Below are 7500 nucleotides of genomic sequence, written 5' to 3' on the forward strand. Positions count from 1 at the left end.
CACACCCATCTACGCATACCTTCCATCCGCTCAGCTTTCTCACCATAGGTCATACGTATCAGCAACACATTATGGTCGCTGATACCCCAATCGCTCTTGACTCCCCATTCGTACCGGCACCCCCCAAGCGCATCGCTTACGAGAGTCACATCGATGTCGCTTTCCCCATTGGGTCCGCTAAACGTGTAACTCTCGCTCGGCTCATTCAACACAATCATACCATTCGCGACAATCCACTCCTCAAGCATTCTGCCACGCATTTCGCTTTCTCTACTGCCGCCCCTACCCTTACTGTACCATAAGGGAGAGACGGCATTCGCATCCATACCCACCAGCACACGCTTTCCTCTGGTTACCATTCGCACCCTGTCCATGTACGCCAGGTACGGCTCGATGTCCTCACCGAACCGGCAGTACACGGACACCACATACATCTCGCCGAAGTCTCCCTTCAGCCATACACACACGCCATACTCATCCGAGCACTCCCTTACACACAACACATCGAGACTGGGATCATTCACCACCACTGCTGCTTTAACATACTCGCTCTCACTCACAATCACATCCATTCGTAGCGGGAGTCCAACTACCCTTCCATCCTTCACACACGGTTCCTGCAGCAGTGCCACACTCACTCTACGTTCACACAACATTTCACCCAGATCACACATTACCGCATACGCTCTTTGACAATTGTACTGCACCACATTCATACTCGAGACACCCTGCGGGTCCTGCCTAGCCATGGTCAATGGTGCCCGCATACCTGTCCCTGGCTATCTTATACGAGGGGCACCCAACATCATTAACCGCGTGACTCGCCGGCCGCCCTCGTCTTTTGCAGACCGCGCATACTTTCGGCCCTGTCGCTTTTGGACACTTGTCCTGTCGATGGCCGTCGAGGCCGCAGTGGGAACAGGTATCATTCGCCGCTTTACAATATCTCGCGACATGACCTAGATCCAGACATCTATAGCATCTGGTCAACGACGTAAAGTCCGCGACCCTACAGCTCCTCCAACCTACATAGATACGCGACGCCTTCTTAAACCTGTCGCGCATACCAGGCGTCACTTCTACTACCCAGTTTACCGTCTCTTCGTCGCCTTTACCCAGCTTAAATCTAAATACGACCTCCTCTAAATATGTCCTCTCTCCTATCCCTTGGAGGAGCTCCGGGTTTTGCCTAGCTATCGCTTGGCGGACACCATCGACCTCCAATCCCCTGGGCACGTCATACAAAATGATACGGGGCCTTCTGGCCGTCGGCAGAGCCGCCGTAAGCCCCTTCTCCCTAATAGCCTGATTGGCGACTAACTTATCCACATCCTCTTTCGCATGTGCCTGTACAATGACTCTGCCGTCCCTGGTCTTTCTAACATTTTTTATCCTAATGTTAGACACTACCGGATCAATCGCCTCCAGCAGTGTCTTTCTCACCTCGTCCACCGATCTACCTTTTTCGGCCTTACTGGCCACGACCACCGAGTAATCCCTATCTCGTGGCCTTGCCTTGCTCGGTTCCGGCACCGCATAGGCCCCGGCCTCAGTCCTGCGACGAGGCTCCTTCTGCCTGTTCACCACATCGGCAAACGTCGCTGGCGGTGGTCGGTTCGCCTCCGACCTCTCCGCCAGACGACCCCTCAAGAAGGTGTTCTCACACCCCAGCTGCATGACCAGCTTGTTGGTCTCGCTGAACAGCGCGGAGACCTTTTGTGCCGCTGTCTTGCTGAACTTCGCATTGGGGTCTGACAAAATGCACTCCAACTTTATTCTGATGTCATGCATCGTTTCAGCAGCCATCATCTCCCTTTTCGCCGCACCGTCCCGAACAAAGACGTCGTCGTCATCAGACTCGCTGTCTTTCGCGTTCTCGTTGTCACCCAGCATGGGCAAGACCGAGTTTGCCCGCTGCTGGCCGGTCTCTCTGACCATCCCTCCTCCTACAACTTCAGTTGACTCGCTCTGCGTGTCCCTAACCGATGTCTGAGAGCCAGGCGGGCTCCTCCTCAACTTCCCACTACGTGGGAACGTACGTTGAAGGGGATCACCCACCAAACTCTCATCGTCCGTCCCTGTCTCGTCTAATGTCTGCGTATTCGCCCACTTCTTTAGTTCGTTCGTGGGTGTCTTCTCCGCGACCTTCACGTCAACTTTAGACAGTGCCACCGACACTGCCTTCGTGATCACTTTCTGTCCAGCGACCTTGTCGCCGCCTGTCACCGTCTTTGTCACAGTCTTATCCGTATCCGTAGCCTTGTCCGTTTCCGTTTTCGCCTTTTTGTCAATAGTCTTTTGTCCGTCCGGGTTGGGTGTGTTTTTAGCGTTCTTCATAATGCATGTACTTATTTGTTTCGACGGTTCGGCCATCATGGCAGCCCATACGCGTATGGGCATCTATCCCCGCCGTTTCAAAACCCTAGTTAAACTGCATGAAAGCTGAGAAGCAGCTTGTCGGGTGATCAGCCCTATTCATGCAGACGTGACTCTATAAAAAGGTTATGTAATTTGATGCTAAAGGTTTAACGTCACCCCTACTGATTGAGCACGTATGCTCCGAGACACCGCCCACTCAAAGTTCGGGCTAGACGTTGCCAGTGTATCTTCCCACTAGCAGGATATGAGGAAATAGTGATCAGCTAATCCTCCACACATGCGCCCGGGGGGGCCAACTTCAACTCCCGAATAGGCTCCGCCCGGACACGGACAGCGGTTCTCCCACATTGAACATGCGGTTTCACATGGACTTTACTGGCGCTAGGCCAGAACTTACCATTTATTACGCCGCAGAGGTCAGGTACTAACGTGACCGCATCCTACGGTCGTGGGGTCTACTACTCCCCACTTGGTTAGTCTCCGAGAAATATCCATCGACACCCGACCGCATCTCTGACACCCGACGGTTACAATTACAGACACACAAACAAACATCGACACGCACACACTCACACACCCCCCAGAACCCCCGCACCCCCTCCGGAAAGAGCCGGTAGCAACCCGAAGGCCCGCTGGCCGGGGGAAGCCCGCGTATCGCCTTAACTCCGTTGGCCTACGACGGCTAAGGCCAAAGCCCGAGCCAAATCATAGTTACCGGTGGGAACCACGATGGAGGTGGAGTTCGGCTTGACTGTGATAGGCTAAGTGCTGCGGCACAGCATGTATTGCGCTTCAACAGTCCTGTAGATCATGACTTAATACGACCCGAAAAAGATCGCCGAACCCAAAAGATCGGCGCCGCGTGTTGCTTTAGGTGGTGTTTAGCAATCAAACCTAAAGTTTTCCGCGGCGTGCCGCCCCCGACGGCGAGCAGCCCAGCCGCGTGTTGCTTTGTGGGCAGACACGCGGCGCGCCGCCCCCGCCGACGACGGCCGCTCAGCGGCGTGCCGCTTTGGCGGGCACTCACGCGGCGTGCCGCCCCCGCCGACGGCAGAGTCGCCGCCGACGGCAACACCCACGAGAAAACCAGGTTCGCCCACGGCGCGTCACTTCGAGCTCGACGACTCGCGACGCCAGGCCTCTCGCGGCGTGCTGCTTTACAAGAGCAACTAAACCGAACCGAGCACGACGACTCATTCTACAGTTTTCCGCGGCGCGCTGCTTTCTAAAAATCTGTCGGGGGTTGTCACCCACCGTTCAAATAACACCTACGTGTTATGACGCCCTACTCCCCCGCCGTGCGTGGCGCAACACAGCAGGAGAGCAGAACGCCCTTGGATCGCCTCTCACTCGCAACACTGCCGGGACGGGCCAGCTAGCTCTCCGGGTACGCCACGTCTCAAAGAGAGACACCCGGGAGCTCCACTGAGCCCTTTTACCCCATTTCGGGATCACCAGACAGCATCGCGAGCACGCCTAGAGGACGGCCCGTATTTCTCGAGCGGACGGCAAGATCGTGACACAGGCGAGTGCCAACCGATCCTAAACCGCCGCCCGAGCAGTTATCCCTGTACTTATAAGCAGCAACACGCCGCATCTCTCTACTTCTCTCAGCACGTGAGCACCGTTCACTGAAAGCGCTATTTCCCGTAAGTCATGTCTACTCTCACCAGTAGATAGGGACAGTGGGAATCTCGTTAATCCATTCATGCGCGTCACTAATTAGATGACGAGGCATTTGGCTACCTTAAGAGAGTCATAGTTACTCCCGCCGTTTACCCGCGCTTGCTTGAATTTCTTCACGTTGACATTCAGAGCACTGGGCAGAAATCACATTGCGTCAACACCCGCGAGGGCCATCGCAATGCTTTGTTTTAATTAGACAGTCGGATTCCCCTAGTCCGTGCCAGTTCTGAGCTGAGCGTTGAATGGCGGCCGAAGAGGACGACCACGACGACTCGCGCCGCCACGGAAGCCTCGCAGCAAGGAAGATCCGCGGGAGGCCAAGGCACGGGACCGAGCTCGGATCCCCGGGACCGGCGCGAGAACGCCGATCGGTTCACCTCGCCCAGGCCCGGCACGTCAGCCAAACCCGCTTCCCGACCAAGCCCGACACGCCCCGCTCCTCAGAGCCAATCCTTATTCCGAAGTTACGGATCCAATTTGCCGACTTCCCTTACCTACATTAGTCTATCGACTAGAGGCTCTTTACCTTGGAGACCTGCTGCGGATATGGGTACGAACCGGCGCGACACCTCCACGTGGCCCTCTCCTGGATTTTCAAGGTCCGAGGGGAAGATCCGGACACCGCCGCAACTGCGGTGCTCTTCGCGTTCCAAACCCTATCTCCCTGCTAGAGGTTTCCAGGGAACTCGAACGCTTATACAGAAAAGAAAACTCTTCCCGGATCTCCCGACGGCGTCTCCAGGTCATTTTGGGTTACCCCGACGAACACTCTTACGAGGGCCCGAATTGTATGCGGTTCCGCTGCCGGGTTCCGGAATAGGAACCGGATTCCCTTTCGCCCGACGGGCGTGTGTCTCTCGTCTCTCAACTCAACGGGGTCACACAAACAACCACACTGTGTGTGTGTTGTGCCCCCCCCGTGAGCGCAAACAACAACACTCGAATATCGTACGCCGTCATTGACATAGGATTTCTCCTAGGGCTTAGGATCGACTGACTCGTGTGCAACGGCTGTTCACACGAAACCCTTCTCCACGTCAGTCCTCCAGGGCCTCGCTGGAGTATTTGCTACTACCACCAAGATCTGCACCGACGGCGGCTCCAGGCAGGCTCGCGCCCAGACCCTTCTGCGCACACCGCCGCGACCCTCCTACTCGTCAGGGCTTCGTGGCGGCGCCGGCGCGGCAGAGAGAGCGAACTCCGAACCACCGGCGCGACGACCGCCCCACTTGCCGCTGACGGCAGAGTATAGGCTCGACGCTTCAGCGCCATCCATTTTCAGGGCTAGTTGCTTCGGCAGGTGAGTTGTTACACACTCCTTAGCGGATTCCGACTTCCATGGCCACCGTCCTGCTGTCTTAAGCAACCAACGCCTTTCATGGTGTCCCATGAGCGTCGAGTTGGGCGCCTTAACTCTGCGTTTGGTTCATCCCACAGCGCCAGTTCTGCTTACCAAAAATGGCCCACTTGGCACTCTGATCCGTCAAAAAGATGCTCGTGGCTTCATAATTCAAGAAAGCCAGAGATCTCACCCATTTAAAGTTTGAGAATAGGTTGAGGTCGTTTCGGCCCCAAGGCCTCTAATCATTCGCTTTACCAGATGAGACTCGCGCGCGTTCCGTGCGGAACGGCCGAGTGCCAGCTATCCTGAGGGAAACTTCGGAGGGAACCAGCTACTAGATGGTTCGATTAGTCTTTCGCCCCTATACCCAGTTCCGACGATCGATTTGCACGTCAGAATCGCTACGGACCTCCATCAGGGTTTCCCCTGACTTCGTCCTGACCAGGCATAGTTCACCATCTTTCGGGTCCCAACGTGTACGCTCTGGGTGCGCCTCTTCTCGCGATGAGAACGAGACGCCCCGGGAGTGCGGAGCCGCATCGCGACGCGGCCCATCCTCCCTCGGTCGACAACCAGGGCCGACCTTCACTTTCATTACGCCTTTAGGTATCTCGCTCAAGTCCCAATGACTCGCGTACATGTTAGACTCCTTGGTCCGTGTTTCAAGACGGGTCCTAAGAGTACCCAAAGCAGTAGCGTCGCCGACCGGTATCGGTCCCACCCGCCGCCGCCGAACCCCCGATGAAGAGGCCCGGGGTTAGAGTGGATGGAACGTTACGCAGGCCTGTCGAAGGTTAACCGTACGACCAACAGCGGGCCAGGACCGGTGACGGCACGAGGTCCGTTAGCCTCCGTGTACCGTGGCGCGCGCTTGCGACGGCCTCGACGCACAACCAATTAGCGCGACACACACGCGCTCGCACACCGAGGTGAACGGGCGCGCGCGAGCGCGTTTCATACGAAAACGTGCGGCCTGATACCTTGCGTGTACCGCCGGGCAGCCGGCCAGGGCAACCGGGGGTTTGACGCGTGCCGTTTTACCGACGACGCGTCAGTCACCGCACCCGGGCCGTAGACCGACACCCAGCGGGTCGCGACGTTCTACTAGGGGAGAAGTGCACGACGACGAACGCCGGACGTCGAACGCACGGCAGCGTGCCCGCGCGCGAGCCGCGAGGACCCGCGCGGGACATCGCCCACCGACGCGAAGCCAGCGTCGCTGACGATGAATCTCCCCGTTCGATCTTTTGGGTTTCTTAGGTTTACCCCTGAACGGTTTCACGTACTCTTGAACTCTCTCTTCAAAGTTCTTTTCAACTTTCCCTCACGGTACTTGTTCGCTATCGGTCTCGTGGTCGTATTTAGCCTTAGATGGAGTTTACCACCCGCTTAGAGCTGCACTCTCAAGCAACCCGACTCTAAGGAGAGATCCTCCCGAGACGCGCACCGGTCGCTACGGGCCTGGCACCCTCTGCGGGTAAATGGCCCCATTCAAGATGGACTTGAACGCGGCGCGACGCCTCGGGATAAGCGGACCCTCCCAAACACCACATTTCCCTGCGGCGGAACCGCGGGATTCGGTGCTGGGCTCTTTCCTGTTCGCTCGCCGCTACTAAGGAAATCCTAGTTAGTTTCTTTTCCTCCGCTTAATAATATGCTTAAATTCAGCGGGTAATCTCGCCTGCTCTGAGGTCGTCGAAATCAAAAATATATCATATTATACGCACGCGCGACGAGACGCGACGGTTCGTCGTCGTCGTGCGCAACACGACAGGGGGGACAGGATAGACGGTGTTGCGATACGATACACAAACACACGCGGTCGTTCGACGAGTACACGACGACGCGTGCCGGTCCTAACCTCTAAGTTGTTACACAACTTTCGTGGACTCGGTTCACGCGGTCGGCTCGCCCGATACACCGCTACGTGTGTGATCGCGGCGCGACGTGGCGATCGGCGCCGCGCAAAAAGCCACAGCAGCTCCGAGAGACGAGCGTCTCCGGACGGCGGCGGCGACGGCTGCGGCGGCGCGACGACACCGTCACGCGCGTTAACCGCTCAGTCACATCCTCTCCCCTATCATTTCGGACGA

At 56.9% G+C, this 7500-nt stretch overlaps 1 pseudogene; it reads right to left on the reverse strand.

The window, feature by feature from the left end:
* Window positions 1–4009: 4009 nt before the first annotated feature.
* LOC143896772 (large subunit ribosomal RNA) lies at window positions 4010–7102 on the reverse strand (annotated as a pseudogene).
* Window positions 7103–7500: the final 398 nt, after the last annotated feature.

This window comes from Temnothorax americanus, unplaced genomic scaffold (genome assembly GCF_048541705.1).
Source record: "Temnothorax americanus isolate GAGA-0224 unplaced genomic scaffold, ASM4854170v1 Scaffold199, whole genome shotgun sequence".
Lineage (NCBI taxonomy): Eukaryota > Metazoa > Arthropoda > Insecta > Hymenoptera > Formicidae > Temnothorax > Temnothorax americanus.